We start from the raw sequence: 22,991 nt of genomic DNA on the forward strand, positions 1-22,991 counted from the left end.
CCTGAGATCATTTTGTGTCTCTCCCATCTCTATGATTTTATGATATAATCATTAAAGTGAACTCAGGAAGTCACCATGTCAACTTTCTCATGTATTGGGTAGAAGAAAACTCAAGTTACCATCTTCTATATTTTCAATACAAATTACATATCTTGTTATATTAAAAAAGAATCAATGAAGTGATAGGCTTTCATTATACAACACAAGTTTTAAGATAGGGCATTCTCAAGACAAGTGTGGTTAAACCTGAAATAAGAGAATGAAGACAGGAAAATTTAATTTTCTAAAGGTCAATCAAAATAGATATATATTTATATTGTGATGGTAAAGATATGCTTTAGGCTAAAAGTTATGCGTGAAATACATGATCAAATCCATTCCTAATTCTCTATTACTATAGATGTTAACATTTTACAATAATTGGGAGCAATATAGAAGAAAGCTTGCAAAATAAACTATTCCAGTAAGTAAGAAGAAAGACAAATGAAATAAAAGGCAAATTATGGAGGAATATAGAGAAAGGTTGATTTTTTAAGTATTTTATTAGAAGTAGTAGGACAGTATTAAATAAGATTGTAGTTCTGGGCAAATTTAGGTTAAGGATTTGGCAAAGTAAAACGCATCAAGTATGTGTTAGATGCTGGTCAATCTTATAAATTTTTCAGATGCATATAAATTAGTTATTAATACCTTATAATTATATAGAATAAAGAATTATCAGAATTAATGTGATCTATTGGTCCACTGAATCCCAGCATATTGCAGAATTTAACAATGGCAGAAATTCTAAAGAAATACTAACACAGGGCGGGGAGGAATAGGGTGGCTGGGTGATGGATCTTGGGGAGGGTATGTGCTATGGGGAGTGCTGGGAATTGTGTAAGACTGAGGATTCACAGACCTGTACCCCTGCAGCAAGCAATAAATTATATGTTAATAAAAAAAATTTTTTAAAGGAAATTTTAACACTACCATTATGATTTTCAATAAAACCTGCCTTAAAAATAGAAAGTTTTTAAATTCTCTAAGAGATTCTTAAATTCCTAAGTTTGGGAGTTAATTCCTTTCATTTAAATATATAGCTAAGAAATGACAAGCTAGCATTATACAGAATCTATTGTTTTCCAAATTAAAATTATCTGGTATGATTTTGAGGTCTCCTGAAACACTATTTCTTTATTACAAACTGCTTTATTGATGTTTATAACTTTTTTTAAGAGACTGTAAAATCTTAGCATCTAAAAAATCAAGCCTGTAATACTGCTGAGAACAATCTTAAAAGAATTCTTTCAATAGGGCTTGAAAAAGTCACATAAACAATGTTCAACATTTAGTGAATTTGGGATCACGTAAAGATGATGTACTCCAACGTGTATCAGCACACTTTATTCAAGGGCAAATGAAAAAAATATAAAAATAGCTGAGAAGAAGTCTTTCACTTAAATAGATACTTCAAATAACAACATTTAACCATCCATACAACAAATATTTATTAAGCATCTACTATGTACTAGGTATTATTCTAGGCATTGATGTTACAGTCGTGAATAAAACATTTCTAAGAGTGTGTAAATTCAGTGTCATCTACTACATGAAAAACCCGATTGACAAATTAAATATGAGAATTACCTACAAGAGATGCAATTCACTAATTTCTATAGATTCTCTAAAAGACATCATCAGATTTGGTTGGGCCACAGTGGTCTACCTAGAATGCCTTTTCTCACTTTCCAAAGAATTGTTTTACTGTATGCAAGTGGATCCAATAAAACGGTTCAGTGAAACTCATATTTGTATCGGGAAGTGTTTGAGACCATTATATACCACATTTCTCTGTGATCCTCTTTAGGAAGAGCCATTGGAGAAACTTCTTTAAGTGTCATACCTAGGATTGGTACTGCTCTGTGCCACCACTTTTTTTTTTGTTTTGGTCTTTCTAGAAAATTGTAATGCTTGTGAATCAAGTTACCCTTGAAAATAGAGACAAATCTATGGTCACTTTCTAGTATAGAATACAGTTTAATTTAATCTTATTTTTCCTTGCCTTATTTCCCCACATTTATTTTATTAAAAGTTCTGTTGTATTTTGCATATTTGGGCAAACCATCCTAAATATTTTTCAGAGTATTAATAACTGTATGGATGATGGGTGGATGGATGAAAAAATATTCTTTACACAGAAGTCTTCATCTTTTTCTAAACATAATTTAGGGAGTACAATTAATAATGGTGAACCTTCTAGATAATTTGGGCCTATAGACACAAATTTTCTTTATTTGAGAACATAAAAGGAAAGTATGTACTGTGGTGATGCCATTAAAAGGCACCAGTGTCTACAGTGGTGAGTGCTGAAATTGTTAGACTCTTTGTAGGACTAGACACAAATCAACCTCTTTGATAAGGTATTCTAAATAATGCATGAAATAATCTTTTTTTTACATCTACATCTACATCAAAAATAGCATTTCCATAAAACACCAGAACCCTCCTATTTCCTTTTTAATTTTCTTGTCCTCTAAAGCTGTTTGGTATAACAGAAAGATCACCATCTGTGAAGTCAGACAATGCCAGCACACAGTTAAGCTTCACGAGAACAAGAGCTGAATGGGTTGCAGCACCTAGCACAGTGCCCAACATACAGTATGTATACTCAATACATATTTGTTGAATAAAAGGATGAATAAATGAGCCAATATAGGTTTGAAACCCAGTTCTATTACTCAGTTTCTCTGTGAATTAGGACAAAATATTTAACCTCTTGGGGCTTCAGTGTACTTATGAATAAAATGGAGATAATAATAAAACCTACCTACATTTTATGAGAATTAAATCACCTAGCATAGAATAGGCATTCAATACATGTCAATTCTCTTTATGCCTCTTCTTTCCAAGTCTCCTTATATCCTTGCAGTTTTGATTATACCAGTTAGAGAACAGGAACAATACAAAAATCCAGAAACCAAACCTAGAAAACAGTGGTTGAGAAGCAAACATGAGGGGAAAGAGAACGGAGAGCAAGAACCTAAATGTAAGCACATTGGCAAGTGGGGAATAGGGAGTAGAATACTGAAATACTGGATCTAAGGCAATAAGCAACCAAATGAAATGCTGGAATTGCAAGATGGACAGGAGGGGAAGAGCTGGGTAAAAACGTCTATAAGCTATAAATGAAAAGGTACAACTAGAAGGCAAAAAGCAAGGGAATAAAACTCAATTTAAAATAAAATGAGGGGTGCCTGGGTGGCTCAGTGGGTTAAAGGCTCTGCCTTTGGCTCAGGTCATAGTCCCAGGGTCCTGGGATCAAGCCCCGCATCGGGCTCTCTGCTCAGCAGAGACTGCTTCCTCCTCTCTCTCTCTCTGCCTGCCTCTCTGCCTACTTGTAATCTCTGTCTGTCAAGTAAATAAATAAAATCTTTAAAAAACTAAACTAAAGTAAAATGAGAAAACACTATCGAAATTCCTAGAAAATAGAAATATAGAATGGTTTTAATAAATGCAGTTTTATCTGTACCTGTTAATGAACAGATGACATGTATTCATTATCAGTAGGGTATTTATAATCAATGGCAAAAAAGAATGCCATTAAAAGTCTGAAATTTTTTTTGTAATTTTTTCTTAATTAGCTTAAAATTGTTTCTAACTTTCTTATTCATTATTTATTTATCAAATTCTTTTTTTCCTTGAGGAATAGCAGAAGTTTATATTCCTACTTCATATATAACCTTTTCTGAACCACTGGAGTTCAAAATAATAAGGTTTAATTGGATTTAGAACATTTCATCTTTAACTTCTAAATACTTTCTAAACTAGGAAAGTTATAAAATACTTTCTAAACTATGAAACTGCCTATGGAAAATCACTTAATGTGATCTTTTTCTTTTATCAATGACACTTTCCAGGTAACATTAAAGTCCAAAAGTGACTCAAAGACTGTTCAAATTGCAAAAAAAGCATGTCATAAACAATGATTTTATAGCCCAGAGAACCTGTCAATGAAATTTAGATCCATTTTAGTTTCATAAGAAAAGAATCTTAAAAAATGTTAGTGCTAACAGGCAATGATATTTAAATGTGTACAGGACACATATTAGCTAAATGTAAATGCGAAAAATTCCTTATACTCATGGTGATTTGAAAAACCACTTAGTATAGCACTTTTATTTATTTTTCTAGACATATTTTTGTCAACAGAGTATAATCTATATATTAATACTTATATGCTTGTTACTTGACTATATAAATTTAATAAAATGTCCTAACAATTACTGCACTGCCTTCTACTGATTAAATAATCTTAAACTTTGAAATGCCATCTAATAATGTTACTAATAATGTTATTCATAATGTTATTCTATCAAGGTAGTACATGGTGAGAGAAGTGGTTCCCAGTGTTGAGCATGCATCAGAATCTCCTAAAAGCCTTGTTAAACACTGACTGCTGGGTCCCACCCAGAGATCAGAGATTTTGATCAGAAAGTGGTTGGGGCCTCAAAATGTACATTTCTAACAAGTTTCCAGGTTGTGCTTGTAATGCTGGTCAGAGGACCACACTTTGAAAAGAACATTGCAGATGGAAGGAATGCCACTTATCTAATCTTCATGATTACCTTATATTCAGCTTTGTAAAGTAGACTGAAATATCTGTGAAGAGTCTTGTGTGTGTGTGTGTGTGTGTGTGTGTGTGTGTATAGTATTTACTAGAGTAAATATAGACTTACTGAGGAGGTAAATTAGATAAAAATTAGGCAGTTTAATGACAGCCTTAAATTTTCCTTAATTTATTGATTAAAGGGCAAACACATTAATTTTATTTTACACTTTAAAGAAGAGTTATAATAAACTAACCATTCAGAGCTTGCCTCTATAATTATCCTTTGGTACAAAGAAGCTACCTTAAATAAATTTCTTTTCTCAGGACTATACATGATGGATAAAACTTGTACATGACTAACTCCTAGAGATATTCAAGGAGCACCAGCTATAAATCTACTCCTTTTTTCTCTCATTTAAGAAACAGAGCAGGAGAGCCTGGGTGGCTCAGTGGGTTAAGCCTCTGCCTTCAGCTCAGGTCATGATCTCAGGGTCCTGGGATCTAGCCCTGCATGAGCAGGGAGCCTGTTTCCCCCTCTCTTTGCCTGTCTCACTGCCTACTTGTGATCTCTGTCAAATAAATAAATAAAATCTTAAAAAAAAAAAAAGTAACAGAGCAGAAAGGAAGAGTCACATTATTCTAAGGGCAGCCTTGAATTTATTCTAATTAATTAAAATATTCACTTACATATTTTGTTAATTTTTGTTAATTTTAAATTAGTTGGAAACACCTTTCAACCAATCATAACACATCGGTGTATCATAACATGTGACTAAGTGATTAAAGGCTACTGTTAAACAGGAGAAGTTGCAACCAGGGAATGAAAGTAGTTATCTCAGTTTTACTTGGAAGATATGATCTTATTTATTTATTTATTTATTTATTTACCTCAGTTTTTAGCCTTCTTAACTATTTACATCTTTTTCCACTCCTGGACATAGAAAACTTCAAAATGGAGAAAATCCCATTTTGTTTTTCAGTTAAAGTTACAGAGTGTTTAAATAAAATCTTGGTATGATGACAGATCAAAGGAGAAAGTTTAATTGTACAGAGGAAACATGAAAGAAAGAGTAAAAATTTAAGTACTGCATCAATGTCATCTTCCATTCTGTTTAATGACTTTGTAGTGAGTATAAGATGCCAAGAGTACCACAGTTGAAAATCAGTTCCCCATTAAGTGTCATAGAGTTAACATATCACCATGCTAAGTCAGGTTCTAATGTTTAAAGATAAGCATTTTTTGTACAGTATGGCCCATAAAGCTAGCCAACCAATTTATCTAGCTCAACCAAAGGATTTATTTATCTTTTAAAATTATTTTTTAAAAAATTTTATTTATTAGAAAGAAAGAGAGTGAGAAAGAGAGAGCACATGAGAGCAAGAGTGAGAGCAAGAGGGGTAGAGAGAGCAAGGAGAGAGAGCAGGAGCAGACGGAGAGGAAGATAATCAAATTATCAAACAAAAAATCAGGGAACTCAGATGAGAAAATTATTTGTATAACAGATTTTCATGAGAATATTTATCTTCATATTCCACATGTATAAATAGCAGTACTTTACATCTCATTGCAGGAAAGGTGGAAGAATAGTGATATTTCTATGGATTATTAGTATTTTTTATATGTGGAATATACATTTACTCATTTTTGGCATTATGTGAAAAACAATAAAGATTATCAAATTAATGTTTGATAAAGGAAGAAAAATAACTCACTGTGTAGAAAGAAAAGTTGTAAAGTTTAAAGTGTTGGTTCATATATCTTTTTATTTTTATTTTTTTTTAAGATTTTATTTATTTATTTGAAAGAAAGAGAGAGATACCATGGGGGGGGTTGAAGAAGGAGAAGCAGACTCCCTGCTGAGCAGGGAGCCTGATGTGGGGTTCAAATCCAGGACCCTGGGATCATGAACTGAGCCAAAGGCAGGCACTTAACCAAGCACTCCTTCATATGTATTTTCATGCTATTTAGGAAAAAATCTTACTCATTCATGCTCCTCAGAAGAGATCTATAGATATAGGAAAATACCCCATTTCTCAAATCTGAATAAAGATGAAGTTGAAAGATGATACAATTTGAAATTATACTAAAAGGGGACTGTCTGGTTAGTCAGCTGATGAGAACATTACCCAGTCTCTATTCCCACTACTCCAGAGTTTTTTTCAATGTAGTTAGTAGTGTATAATATAAACAGAGAAATAACAGCTGCCTTAAAAAAAAATCTATACATTGAATTTCTACTTTACTAATGATGACATATAAGTACTTGGTATACCTAAAGCAATGCGAATTTTAGTATTCATATAACAACATAACTAACTGTGCTTAAACATACTAATTGAGAATAAAAGCTCCTACTTTAGGCTTATATGTGGTACTTGCAAATGGCTCACTGCCAACTGATTTTCGAAAGCCTAAAACTTTGCTCTTTTGCCCTAAAATGTAATAATTCTTACTGTGGCCTCTTTATATAGTATCTACATTAAGCACATGTAATTATTATGTTTAAAGTTCTCATTCTGCAAAACTAGATTCTCACCAAAATAGGCACATGTGACAAAGTGAGGGGAATAAGAAATAGGTGAAGTAAAGGAAGTAAGATGAGTGGAAGACCTGCTGAGAGAGAAAAAAAAGCAGAAATGGCTCCTTTCTATTCTAATTATCATTATAAAGTGTTGTATTTTGTCATCTCATACCACCCTCAGTTTTAAAATTAGAAGCCAACTGGGAAAGGAGAAAATGAGTAAGTCCTTCCTAAAAAGAAAGAAATCCAATATTTCTGTTGTTTTGAGATAAATTTAACTAAATTCCATTAGTAAAGATGAGAGAAAAATGTATACACTTAAGTATTTAGAGCTTATGGCATGCTGTAGCTTGAATTAAACAAGTTGCTCTACAGTTTTGCTCATCTAAAGATTGATCATAAAGCTACTAATGATGAGGGAACATAAGGCTGGCTGAGGACAAAGCTAAAGGTTGACACCCTGCAACTTGCCCCCACCCCCACTCCTTGGGTGGGAAGTATGCGACATTCTTTAGGGATCTCCCAACTATCTTAATAACTTGCTAAGAAGGGGAAAAGAGCCTTGATAATGGCAAGGCATCTGGTATCCAGTATGTTGTAGGTCCTCTTTAGGATATGAAAGTTCTTTTGAAATCTCCCTTTTCCTTACCCCCCTCAACCCCATCTTACATAACCGGCCACCCCTCACAAGTTCAGGGCAGCTCTTTCTGACCGTGGGTTCTGTCCCCATGCTTTAATAAACTACCATTTTGCACCAAATGTATTTCAAGAGTTCCTTCTTGGTCAAGGGCTCCGGACTCTACCCCCACTGAACCTTACCTAATTCTAAAACTTCATCAGTAATGTCTCAGTTTATAATCAGGCTTTTTACTTACCATCTATAACCTAAGACTCCTTCATTGCTCACATATTAAATGAATATCAGCTTGTGTTTTTCTGCCTCTGGGAATTTATCTCTCACTTTTCAGTTCATAAAAAAGGTTAATGATATTTGTTACTCTTCTTAACTAAAGTGTTAAAACTATAAAACATTTTTAGCTAATTGAAAGGATGTCACAATATAATGCTGGTATAATAACTAATATACTAGATTAAGTTTAGAATGCTCTGACAAAGGCTCTTATTTCTCTTACTACACTGAAGAGCTAAACACAAGTAATATTTTTTTAACTACATAATTCAATAATTATAAGTTTTTATTTATGGTGCTTTTCTTACAAAACATCTACTGATATCTTCTATTTAAATTGTTAACATATTCCTGCATTACATAATACAGAGGAGATTTATTACTTCTCTTTTTATAAATTCTATGACTAATTCAATGCCACAGGGTAAATCAACAGAAAACTCCAGAAAGGATCTCAGACCTATAAACTCTGATCTGAACTTAATCCATTAATCTATTATTATATGCATTGTACCCTTTGGACACAGGAATGATCTTTATTCCTTCTGCTTAAATGCAATAAAACATATAAAATACTTAGTATTATTCCAATACATATCAAATACTTAAGAAACGTTAGGTACTATTATCTATAATAAAACATAAATCTAAAGTTACCTATGTTGTAGAAATTGTTATCACCAAAGCAAGCAATGGTGAAAACTTAATAGTTCTGTAGGAGTATATCTCCTCTGATTTTGAAAGTGTATGGATTACCAGAAGATGTCTGAAAAATGCAACATGCCAGCAACTATCTTGAAAACTTAGTGAAGAATTATCAAGAGTAGCAGTTTTGAAGACACTGATTACCAGGAAGACAGCCTTGAACATTACCATACCTCTGAAGGAAACTGGGAAAAGAATGTGAGAAGATAGAAAATATCTTTTGAACGAAAAAGAGCTAATACTACCTCTTGATTTATGCTTTTGCCTCAGTCCAACAGAAAAGAACAATGCAGGGGTATCTATCGGGTGTCACAATCAGCTAAGTGTCTGGCTCTTGATTTCAGCTCAGGACACAATCTCAGGGTTGTGGGATCAAGCCCCACCTTGAACTCTGTGTTCAGCACATTGTCTGCCTGTCCCTTTCTCTCTGCTCCCCTCCCCTGACTCTCTTAAGTAAATAAATAAATAAAATCTTGAAAGAAAACAGCAATGTGATTATGTACCTAAGCAAAGATGAAAAAAATGTGTCCATAACTTTATATTAATTTTTATATTTCCCTAACATTCCATACACTAAAAATTAAAGCTTATAAAAACAACAGCTGTTAGGATGGGAATGACTCAGGGTGGTGAAAAATAAGGTAACATAAAGAGGCAACGCTCCACTCAATTCAAGTTAACGGTCCTTTTTTCATATTAAACACAGGGGTCTTAACATACTCATTTTCCATCAACTATTATTATACTTCATAGTAGAAAAATTTAGTTTTTAAGAGCTTCCACATATACAAGAATGAATTTAAAAAATTCAGTTGAGTTACAACCTGGAAGAAATAAAAAAGGAAGAAGACATTTTTAATTAAATAAAATTGCCATATATTAGGTGAAGGAAATTTTTACCTTTATTTCATTGAAAGAAAAATCTCTTAATAAGAAACTTAAAAATAACCAGAGGCCTAATTTTTAAACACTATTCTAAAAAGAAGTGCAGCTATCCTTTGCCCCTGAAAAAGGTATAACCACAGAAATGTAAAAATAAAATCATAAATATAAAAAATCTTAGAAAATTAAGTAACAGTTTTCACATATACTCTAATTTGAAAAACATGTATAAAAGAACTATTTTATTCTATGAGGTTCTTCCAAGGAATCATTATTTTTATAGACTTGTGCACATACACACATACATACACACCCCCTTTTTTTTTTTTTTTGGTGTGGAATTTGGGGTTAATATCTCCAAATCAGGATCTGTAATTTAAACTTTGAGGATTGAGGATTGCCAACTCTTTCAGAACATTTATATTACAGTACTTAAAATAAGGTACTTAGCTATCCAAATGAAGCCTATGTTGCCTTAAAGACTGATATTTAAGAAAAGTCAAAATAGAGTTCATCACTGAAGAAAAAAATTACACTGCATAAAATGAGGCTAATGCACACATTTCGTAGGGTTGGGACTGAATTCTCCAAGTTTGGTCTATGGGAAACTGAACAGTTGACTTTATTAGGGCAGACGGTAGGAATGAGAGGAAGTTGGTTGTATCTACTGGCATTAAACAAATCCCGTCATCTAGTCAGAATGGGTAGAAATGATTATGCTTATTAAGATACATACCAACATACACACACAGCCATGAGGTTTTTCATTTATAACCTTTCCTCTTTCAATGTTACCTCCTTGGTGCCCATTTTAGCCCAATGATATGATCTAAAATTGTAGCCCTAAATTCACAAGAGTCAACCAACAAAGGATATTTAAAAAATCAGGTTCTGTTTATTTTTTAATTTAGGTTTTTAAAACAAACCTGAAAAATTTGGTAACCAAGCAATATTATTTTATATTAAGATAATTATGAAAAAAAAAAGATAATTATGAACATGTTAACTCAGGCCCTCTCTTCACATAAAAAGATTAAGTACCCAAGAGCAGAGGACACCCAATGAAGAAACATTAAGTGGGGCAGATGGAAACTCATTTTGCTCAGAACCACAATAGGAAGGATAGACTTTTATACCTATCAGAATTTGCCTCTAGGGAAAGTACAGAAAACAAAGAAATAGGTAGAGATATGGGGAATGGCAAGACTAGATTCTGTCATATCCCAGTTTTTTTTTCTTAATGCAAATTGCCCAGAAGCTATGATTTTTTAATTAATTTAATTATTTTAAAATTAAATTTAATTAATTTTTTAATTAAAATTTAAAATTTTTTTTTAATTTTTAAATTTTCTCTGAATAATTTCCAGATACCACCACTTCATCAAATTCTCTATCTTTTTAAAGTTTTTTTATATTACAAAATGATGGGTCAATGTAAGGAATATTTTACTCCTTGACCTTCCTGAGCTGTCTCTGATCAGCAGCAATGACCAGAAGATATCAAAGGAACATTAATTGTTTAAACTTGGAAGGAATCAGAAAAAAGAATAAAATTATGACATAGTATTCATTTCCCTCAGCTCAAAATAAATCTTGCCTAAATCAATCAGGGCAAATGTAGGTCTAAAAGTTAGTTATAAAAATGGAGATTAAATCTGAGTTGTTCTTGTGTAATTCAGAGAGGTAGGTCAGGAAACTAAGTAAGTAGTAAAAGAAATCAAAACATTAAGTCTGTCAAAAGTGGTTAAGATTATTAAAGCAGGGGACAAATGATAAGGGTCATTACCATAACTGAGAAGCAAGCTTGGAATTACTTAAGTGCTACCTCAGAGCAATATGAGACATTATAATGTTTTGAGTCTAATATGACATATTCAGGCATAAATCTTTAAAGATAAAAGGACACTGCTTTTGTTAAACAATAGATAACTTGTAACCTAAGACTCAAAAATGAGTGAGTTTTCAATCCTGACATTTTTTTCTTTCAAGACTTATTTAAATTTGAATTAGTTCACATACAGTGTAGTATTAGTTTTAGTGATAGAATTTAGTGATTCAGCAGTTGCATATAACATCCAGTATTCCTTACATCAAGTGCCATCCTTAATGCCCACACCCAATGGCCCCATCCTCCCACCCATCTCCCCTCCAGTAGCCCTCAATTTATTCCCTATATTTGAGTCTCTTATGCTTTGCCTCCCACTCTATCCTTATATTATTTTTCCTTCCCTTTCCCTATATTCATCGGTTTTATTTCTCTAATTCTACATATGACTGAAATCAGATGGTATTTGTCTTTGTCTTTTTGCTTAGCGTAATACACTCTAGTTCCTTCCACTTCATTGCAAATGGCAAAATTTCACTGTTTTTTTTTTTTAATTTCATTGATTTTGATCGCTGAGTAATATTCCATTGTATAGATACACCACATCTTCTTTATCCACTCATCAGTTAATGGACATCTGGGCTCTTTCCATATTTGGCTATTGTTTTCAGTCCTAACATATTAAGATCACTGTACAGGTTGGTTTCAAGATTTTCCAGTTTTTTAATTAAATGAAATTGTAAAATTATTATGTTAGAGGCAAAATTATTATGTGGGAGGAGCAAAACTTTTATTATATTATCTTATATTAAGAATACTATTTTTATTATGTAATAAAAGATTTTTTAACTTCATTTATTTTTTATTTATTTTTTAAATTTAAGTAGGTTCCAAGCCGAGTGTGGAGCCAAACATGAGACCCAAACTCACAACTGTAAGATCAAGACCTGAGGTGAAATCAAGAGTCTGACACTTAATCAAGTGAGACACTCACTGCTCCTGTGATAAACAAGATTTTAAAAAGTTGTTGTCTAAAACATAGAAGTGAAAAGGCATGGAGCAGTAGAAAAAAAATGACAATACTGAATGCATGAGGAAGAGAAAATAAAACAATGCTTATTTAATTCAGTTTTGAAATATGCTATCTTCATCAAGAAAACACTTTAGAAATTTTAATATAAAATCACAAATTGAATAGGTACATGGCATCCTATGATTTGATATACTGTTTTCCTAGTAAATATGATCAGTTTCTATCCAAAATTTTAGAACAAATTTCTGTATTACATTACGAATCTCAAAGTAGACACTTCACATATTTACAACACGAAATGAAAACCTGTATAAAATCATTTGATATAACTTTTTCAATATTTAGAAGATATTCTTTTCCTATCTGTTTTATTCCAATGTTGTTTAAAAGTCTACTGTCATAAAATAAATAAATTGGAAAAAAAAAGTCTACTGTCATTCCTTTGTAAGTTATCTATCCTTTTTCTCTGGCTTTAAGCATCTCTTTTATTTTGGTTTTGAAGTTCACTTTAATGTATTCAGGCATCAATTTATTTTATTTATCCTTCTCAATTTATACTATACCTCCAGGACATGTGGTTTCCTGTTTTTTCAGTAGTCTGGTAAATTTATAGCCATCACCTCTGTAATCATTGCCTTTCCTCTATTCTCTTCTTTTGCAGCTTTGATGTAATATAGTGTGGACCTTCTCATTTCTTTCTTTATAACTTATGTCTGTCTCTCCCGCACCTATATAATATCATGAATCTATGTAATTATTCTAATATAAAGTGATTTTCTCAGAACTATGTTTTGGTATGCTAATTCTTCTGCTGTTCTAATCTGCTGTTTCCTCTGTTTACAGATTTAAAAATTTTAGTTTATATTTTCTCATTTCTAGGAGTTCTATTTTCTCCCAAATTGCTCATTCAAAAATAATGGTCTCCTGCAATGTTTTCACCTTTGTATGTCTTTGTTGTTTGGAAGACTGCACCACAAGTAGCTTAAGCATACACCCTGGCTTGTCAGGCACAATTTGATAAACTTCTCTTGTGCCTGCATCCTGTCTGGTTTAGCATTAGTCCTAAACGAAAGTTCCTCGGTACGAAAAATAATGATAATGGTCACCAAATTCTGGGCTGTGCTATATTTTGTATTTGACAGCCCTACTAGTTGTCATTTTTCAGTCCCCCTATTGATTAATGGTTTTGCTAATATTATTACTTGATCTTAATCTGTTGGGGTAGAGTTTACTTAAACTAGGGAAAATAATTTCGTTTGGTGAAAATTTATTTCTGCTTCTACCTTTAACAAGACGGTACCTTTAAGCACTGACTGGTTCCACTTCAGCCTCCCACAGTGGTCTCACAGACTTAGAGAATCCCAGGCTGAATTTCACATATTGCTGTTTGTCCAAGCTTAAATATCTCACCAACAGTGCAGCTACAGTCATCAGGGTATCTCCTCTGTGTCCAAAGTCCTGGTTTCCTATAGTTCTGGCTTCTGTTCCCTACTACTCTGACCTCCAACTCATGGTATTTTGGGGGGGAAAGTAAATCTAAAGACAGTGTATATGTCCTTTTACATGTCCTTTTACAATGGCATGCCTCACAGGTTATTTGCTCTTAAAGTAGATCAAGTTTTTCTACAGTGGGAAGGTTTTTCAAAGTACTAAAACAATAATTATTCAAGGCTGTACCCTCTTTGTAAACGGTTTTATTCCCTATAAAATTAATGTCTTTAATATCATTACACTGAAATTTTCAATAAATTGCAGATTGCCCTACAGAAAAATGGTACCAGTTTATATTCTGAACAATGGGCTTTTCACCCAAACCTTGCCACTACCAGACTATCTCTGTTTTAAATAGCTATTTTACTGATTTGTACAAAGCAATACAATATTTCTGAATTGTACATTTCTTACCAATTATAATGAGCACATAGTTAAAAGCAATTTGCTTCTTTCCCACTGCAAACTGCCTGATTATATCTTTTGCCTAGTATTCTATATTGGTGTCCATGTTCTTCCTGTTGAATTATTAAGAAATTTCTACAAATTAAAAATATTAAAACTTTGGCAGTTGAATCTCTTGCAAATATTACCTTTTAACATTTAACATTTGTAACAATTTTTGCTTAATTGGCATTTCCAGTAAGAGGTTTCCAATGCTTAATGATAGGACTATCTATCAATATTTTTATATTTTCTTTTTTATGTCTCATTTAGAAAGGTTTCTCTTACCTAAAGATCATTAAAATAATTTTAAAATCATAAACATAGTTTTTTTTCATAAACATAGTTTTTAATGTTTAAATATATAATCATTCGTAGTTTAATTTTAAGTTGCACGATCAATCTCCACCAAAATGGATAGCCAATTTTCTCAACATCTTTTATTGACTGACCCTTCCTTCCTTTAATTTCTTAAAATGTCACATTTATAATATGTTAAATTCCAATTTTATACATAGTTATGTTAATGAAATATCATTTGGTGTCATTTATCTCTGACTTTATTTTCCTGAAACAGACCAAGTATTTTAATTACTGTGCTTTATATTATGTTTTTACACCTGATTAAGGCCCTCTCATTGTTTTACTTAAAGAAATCACTAACTGTTTCCATAATTTGTTCTTTTAAAATTTTGTTTTGACATCAACTGGATATAGTCCCCCAAAAATCCACTGGGAATTTTATCACATTCATCAATCAAGTTAAGGTAAATTGATGGTTTCACAAAAATGTTTGCATTTAAGAATACAGCATAATTTCCTAATCATTAAAGCTATATTTTATGTCTTTTAATAAAGTTTTCTTTATTCAGGTCTGGCAAATTCCTTTAGTTTATTCTTGGGTATTATAAAATTTACTTTTTTCTGCTACTGCAAATGAGATATTAAAAAAAAGATTTTATTTATTTATTTTAACAGAGGGGGAGAGAGAGAGACAGAGAGAGTGCCTGCGCACAAGCAGGGGGAGGGGCAGAGGCAGAGGGAGAAGCAGGCTCCCCGCTGAGCAGGGAGCCTCACAGTGGGGCTTGATCCCACAACTCAGGAATCACGACCTGAGCCAAAGGCAGATGGTTAATGACTGAGCCACTCAGGTGCCCCACAAATAAGATCTTTTTGTGTTACTTTTTTTAGAGAGAGAGCACAGGAGCTGGTGTTTGAGAGGGAGAGGGACAGAGGGACAGAGGGACAGAGGGACAGACGGAGAGGGAGAGAGAGAATTTTAAGCAGGTTCCACGCAGGCCTAGAGCCTGACACTGGACCCAATCTCATCATCCTGAGATCATGACTGGAGCTGAAATCAAGAGTCACATCCTTAAGCAACTGAGCCACCCAGGAGTGCTCCCTACTGTTACTTTTTCTAATGGTTGTTTCTAACTGAAGTAATATTAGTATATAGATTTTTATAAGGTAAATTATTCTTTATTTAGCCACCATGTTGAACTCTTCTTGATTCTAATACTTTTTCAATGGAATTTTTTGGGCTCTCTAGGTGAATAATCATATCTATAAAGGGTTTATAACTTAAAAAAAATCATGTTAGAGATGTTCATCTTCAAAAACACTGAGTGCTCTGTTATCAAAAGCTAATTGCACTCATTTTCTGGGTCACAAAGAGCCAACTCTCTTAACCACTGTCTCAGCAATAAGTACATCTCCGAAGTGATGCTGTTGCTTGGTGACTATGGGTAACTTTCTGACTCACTGCCTTTATTTTCTCTAGGGATACATGCATAAACAAAAGTAAAATGCAGTCATCTTCCGACCTAGAAATAACAATTGGGAACTCTATTAACTCTACCTCAGACAGTTTCTTTCTCATTCATATGGATACAATATTTTAACTCCTTTCTTCCTTCCCTCTCTCAATTCCTGCTTTTCAGTGCATACACCAACACACACACTTCTTGTCTCATTTTATTTCTTGAGCCAAAAACCACTTTACTCATGACTAAATGAGTAAATGAGTTTAAAAAAAAAAACCCACTGTACTCATGACTAATTTAGTGAAAGATAAAGTGAATATATGAAACAAAAAAGTCACAAATTTCAAATTAAAATGAAAACAAATAAAAAGCCAGTATCATTAGTCTAGACTTGTGCTACACTGTAGCCAATATTCTTAGACTCTCCATGAAGATTTTCATCAGTTTATTAATTTTCAACTAGTGATATATGTTTTTCTACAATTTCAAACACTATAAATTTGGATATTATTTTGAATTCAGTTTTAATTGCTAACACTGAATTCTACTATTTTTCTTTACTGTATACATTTTGTATTTCAGTAACACACATAGGCTTTTGAAGGTTGGCTCAGAAAACTATACCCTGCAAATTTCATACCCAGTTAGTCAAAGAGTGCGCTTAATTTTAGCCTCAGAAAGTCATGTTTCTTTCTGGCTTTGTCTGCCAATAGGTACTCAGCATCTTTTGTTTGAATATTTCAATAGCCTCCTGATTAATGTTAATAGCCAAGTTTATTCCCATTCAACCCATCCTCTATATTGCTGCCAAAATGGTCTCATTACATTCGTTGCTATTTAACATCTTTCAAAAAAGTATTTATTTTTTACTAGAAAAAACCCAAACGCCTTTTATATGATATGGGGTGTCCATCATTTGGCCTTACCTACCTCCAGGCTCTCTCTTGCCAGTTTCCCTTCAAAACACGTTTTGCAGCCAAACTGATCTATCGGCAGACTTAGGATTTCAGTAATTGTTTCTTTAATACATATTGGCACATTCATAAATGATTACTGTGTGCAGTGATAATGAACAAAGAACTACATGCAACAAATCAATTTTAGAAACATAATGTTGAGCAAAAGAATCCAGACACAACAGATTACACAGTGTAAGATTCATTTGTATAAAGTTTACTAAAAACAAAAGTAATCAATGATGCTGAAAGTCAAAACTGTAATACTTTTGAGGGTTGGGCTATTACTGAAAGGGACACAAAGGGGGCATAATCTGGGATGCTGATAATCTGGTTTCTTTATCTGCATGCTGGTCACACATGTATGTTCATTTTTTGAAAATCCACTAAGTTGTAACTATGCTATTTGTGTGTTTTTTGTAAACTTAAAGTAAAAGGTAAACAATAATAATAAGAACAACAATAATAACAGTTCCAATATCACTTCTTTGAAAATTTCCCTAACTCCCCAGGTGGACTTTATTCTGGTCCTAATATATCACATACACACTATTACTATACTGATGATCATGTTATAGTTTATTTACCAAATTCTTTCCATTTCCTAACCATAATGTAACTTCCCTGAGTGCTATGATCATAACTTTCTATCCATGTGTCCCCAGCCCCAAACACTGTGCTTGGCAGTAAGTAAGTACTCAATAATACTATGTAAATGAGGATTTCTCAATTTCTGCACTATTACAATTTGGGCCAGAAAATTCTCTGTTCTAAGCAATGTTCAGTGCATTGCAGGATGTTTACCAGCATCCCTGGCCTCTATTCATCTAATGTCAGTAGTATCCCTTCAGTTCTGAAAACTAAAATGTCACTAGGCATTGCCAAATGTTTCTCAGGGTCCAAAAAAATCCCCAGGTTGAGACTCACTTATATAAATAAAAGTTCCTGTGGAAAAATTCAAGCCAGGTGTTAAACAATTCACTTACTAAAAAACTTGGGGCATGAAGTGATTTGCATGTTAGCAGCAAGTTTAAAAAAAAAAAAAAAAAGCTGTTTTGAACAATGGAGGGGACTTATGCTCTACCTACCTGAAAAAGTGTATGAAATACCTTAAGCACGTAGGTAATCAAATGGTAATTCACATGAACTGTACGCTAGAATATTATTTCTTTTGGAATGCCCATTAAAAAAAATGAGTTTGCCAAGGAAAAAAAATTGTATAAATAGAAGTATTTGTTCTTTTTTTTAAAGTAACTACTACAGTAGCTATGTATTTTCAAAGTCCTAATCATAAATTTTTGCAAGATTTATAGCTATGAATGGACAATTAATTCTAGAATATTAAGGTCCCAAAATTTTCTGTACATAAAGTATTTAACATGAACATTCCATAAAAAAAGAATAGTTAGAAAATAAACTATTGTGCATCAGCTATGGAAAAAAAGAAAACTTCACAAAGGGCATAACTAGCTTGTTAGAAAATAGTATGTTTGTACTTTATTAACTGCATACCTTTGGTTTTGGGCTTGACCTCTGCTGTAAGAGGGTAAGTAAGGAAATAATTGAGTATTATTATGTAAATGGAGTTTGAGAAAAGAGAAAATAAACCGGTTTAGATTTGTGTCAAAATGATATAGTTAAGATATAAATCTCATTCTTTAAAAATTATTTCCTGACAAGCACTTTCTTAGACTTCTCGTTGTAACTAGAATCAGTTTTTAAGAATAGGCTATTGAGCCAAAAGAAAACAAAGAAAATGGGCAATTTATAAAAGAAAAAAAAAAAAACTAGACAAACACAAGTGTTTAATCTCACTATTAATCTACAATAGGCCAATGAAGCCATATAATTTTTATCTATCAAATTGTTAAGATTAAAGATGATAATGAATGTTCAGTTCTATAAACTGAGAATATGAATATATAAATATGTACACATATTCAAGAGGACAATTTTGGCAGTATGTATTATGAGACTTAATTTTGAATCAGTTATTCTATTTTAAGGAAATATTTCTAATGTGATAATCAGGTATGTTTTTGAATTTATATAAAAAGAATGTCTATGATAGGAAATAAGAGCGAGCCTAAATGGTTAAGATAGGGAACTTAAATTAATCATAACTTGTTTACACTCTGTAGTGATTGACAATCCTCCCCTTTCTGGTAGAAATGTTATTAATGGAAAAAAGCTTAATTTATATAAAAAGCAGAGTGGTTAAAAAGCAATGGTTGTGCAGTCAAGACCACCTACCTAGTTGAAATTCAAATTCTGTTACCTTCTACTAGCTTTGTGATCCAGGTTATTTCATGATTTAATCTTTCTAAAACTAATTTTATTAAGTGGTACTCATGTAGCTTTGTTATGATTAAATAAGATATTATTATATAAAGTATATAAAGTGCTTATCACAATGTTTGGCACACAGTAACTGTAAATTTTAGTAGATATGGTAACACAGTTGGGATGATGTTATTAAGAAACCCAAGATATAAACCTGTATCTATGATGGGTACCCATTGTGAAGACTAATCACTTTGTCCTGGGCAATAATTAGGTGCCAAGATTATTCATGATCTTTATTTACTTCATTTTGCTTCCTATGTTTCCAAATTCTTTTTTTGGAAAAAACAGGATAATCAGAAAACTATATTCAGGAAAAAACAGGTATTGTTTCTTTTAATGTTATTAATAATAGCCAAGATAAATACTTGAAAATCTTCACCTTTTCTTTTTCATAAATGACCATATACTTTTCTTATCTTTAATCTCATCTTTAATACTTTAAATATTGTGTCACAATAAAAAGGTCACCATTTAATGCTCTTATTGAATACTTAACACATGCAAAATACTATGTTATACTGTGTTCCTAATATTCTTTATTTTTTTTATTTTTTTATTTTTTATAAACATATATTTTTATCCCCAGGGGTACAGGTCTGTGAATCGCCAGGTTTGTTCCTAATATTCTAACAATAACTGGGACTTATGGAAATTTGAAGACAAATTTTCTCGTTAATAAAATAGGAGCTCTCTGCAGATGGTCTTAAGTTTTATTTTTTACTTTTATTTATATTTGAAAGATTTTGCTTATTTATTTGACACAGAGAAATAGAGCAAGCAAGGGGAGTTGTAAGCAGAGAGGGAGAAGCAGGCTTCCCACTGAGCAAAGAACCTGATGTGAGGCTAGAGACCCGGGGATCATGACTTGAGCTGAAGGCAGACGCTAACTGACTGAGCAACCAGGGGCCCCTTAAGTTTTATTTTTAGTAACTAACCATAATGAGAAGATATCCTAAAAGGCATTTTATTTTTACTTCCTCACAAGATCAATCTTAATTTTGGCCAGAAGGCATTGGGTTGAGAATGAGAAAAAATAAATTTAACTTCTGAGAGATTTTTTTCTTTCAGAATATGTGCTTAAGATATCTACATTGGGATTATTACCTTTAACTCCAAAGTAAATACATATCTACTACTATAGTATGGCTAGGGACAAACCAAAGAAATATTGATTCCTGAACATCTAAGATGTTTTAATACTGCTGACATGAATAGAACATAATCTCTATTTCTTCATAAAGATGAAATATTCTAAGAAATCTAAAATGTGTTCAGAGATAAACACAACATGTTTGGGATGGCTTGTATTTTGTAAACTTTCAAATATCTAACTAATGAACTATTCAAGTACTAATTTTGATATCCATGAAATTAAATATTATTAAATATACATAAGGGATCTTTGTATCAAATAGTTGCCATAGATGAGGCAATGAACTTCTCTCAATGATCTTTCTCACTCCACTGGATCTCTGTGCCAAAGGTGTAATACATTAATTTTTGCTAGCAACATTGAAATATTTGAAGGTGGGATAGCAAAGAGAAGAGAAAGACATTAGGGGATGTAGAGACTATAATGTCTGCTGTTGTCACCATCTATATTCAAAATCAAAGGAGTAAAACTACCTCCCCAAAATGTTTATGTAAGGAAGCTATATCTTCCTCTGCAAGATCCTGAATACGTCCCACTGTTTTCAGGAAAGAATGACAACTTGTTTGTTAGGTGTAGTTGCCTACAAAGAATTTCCTGATATTAAGGAAATTTAGGGGATTTTCTTGTTATTAAGTGTAAAAAAAGATTTGAGTCCTAATAAGGGCGTGATAGGGAAACTGCCTTTTCAAGTTAACTTTCACAAAAAAACCCCCACATTATATAACTATTTTCAGTTTAGCTTTCCTTCAAAACAGGATCACAAGAAAAAGAAAAGTATATTTATTACTAATAAAAATGAGTTTAATAAAATATTTTATATTTTTTTCTTTATCCCAGATTTTACACCTTACCTTAAAATTTCTGTGTAATCTTTAGTTTGCATAAAAATGTTTTCCAGAATAAATAAAAGTGAAACAACATCTTTTAAAGTTATTCACTTTCTTAAGTAAACAAGTTAAATCTGGATATAATTTCTATTTTGGTGCTTCTCTCCTGACATAAGAACTTTGATCTTCCTTCAGCTATGCTGATAAAATAAATAATTTTAGTAGGACATCAGGAGAAGGGAGGAAAAAATAGGTTAGTAAAACTTAAGTATAGCACTTTAAAGAGATTCCTTTAAAGCAATCATTGTGAATTAGTGAGCAATGTGAATGAAGCCTACTGCTCTCAAGTTTGATGGTACCCATCAATATAGGGAGGACAAATAAATTCCTAATTCAAATGACTAATTAATTGACTTCCTAATGAAAACCAATGAATATGACTGAAACTGCTAACACCAGGAATTCCAGCAAGTTTTAGTTGGCAGTGAGAATAAATTAAATTCCCAAACATTTTCAATATTGGTATATAGTTATATACCCAAGAGAAGAATACCCCATTTTGTTTGCAATAACATTCAAGAACAACCTCCTGAACATTAGTTATCAATTTTTCTCTGGGTATTCTCTATTCTTTCACTATAAAATTAATAACATTGGGTTTAGATAATGCTGTTTATTAACAACTACCAATGAAATCACTAATTGTTACTGAATGCTCCAGGTTTTAAAATTAGAGACTTTTACTGGCATTAGACTATTACCAGAATCCTTCAGTTGTAATGAGGCATTAATTATAGAAGACACTCTTATTTCTGAATTACTGAAGCTTAGAAGTGAAAGGATTTCCTTATATAAAATTACTCTGCCTTCAACATTTTCTATGAAGAAGTAGAAGAAAATAACAAAATTTCGAAATATTAGAAACTTTTTTTTTTTTGGTTAAATGTCTTTTTCCCTCTTTTGTAATGTAAGCTCCTTGAGAATATAGCCTTATCTTTGTGTTACATAAACCTAATAGATTACATAGCACAGACAAGCCTTTTTAAAATAGGTTCTGAGAGAATTATTGGAAGTAATGAATTAACTTCTCTCCTATGCATATGAAAGAGTATTAGTTTATGTATCACTTCTGGGAGAATTGAAAGTTTTTCAAATCATTTGCTTTTAATAGATTAGATGAGAAACCATGGCTGAAAAAAGCTAGACGAACTATGTATAATCACCAAAAAATTGTTAACATGTGAAAACATTATCACATAATGGATTGAAAGTCTTCATTCCTAAATCATTTTTATTGCATATTTAACTACTTCAGTTTTAAAGTCCTTGAAGACAAGGATCAGTTCTTTCCAACTTTTGTAACTCTTACAAGGTCTAGGGCACTATGACATAGAGCTCAATTTAACTCACATTGTATTTTACCAGTGGATTAAACACACACACATGCATACACACATTACCTAAACCATATCTCCATCCTGTTGAATCAGAATCTCGGGAGGGTTGGTCAAAGGAATCTTTCTAGCAAAACCTCTATAGGTAG

General features: G+C 32.3%; 1 protein-coding gene across 12 annotated transcripts in view; it reads right to left on the bottom strand.

Moving 5' to 3' along the window:
* The window catches only part of GPHN (gephyrin), a 641,743-nt gene that overhangs the window by 291,780 nt on the left and 326,972 nt on the right, over positions 1–22,991 (bottom strand). The window lies entirely within an intron of this gene.

Source organism: Neovison vison, chromosome 13 (genome assembly GCF_020171115.1).
Source record: "Neovison vison isolate M4711 chromosome 13, ASM_NN_V1, whole genome shotgun sequence".
In the NCBI taxonomy this organism is placed as follows: Eukaryota; Metazoa; Chordata; class Mammalia; order Carnivora; family Mustelidae; genus Neogale; species Neogale vison.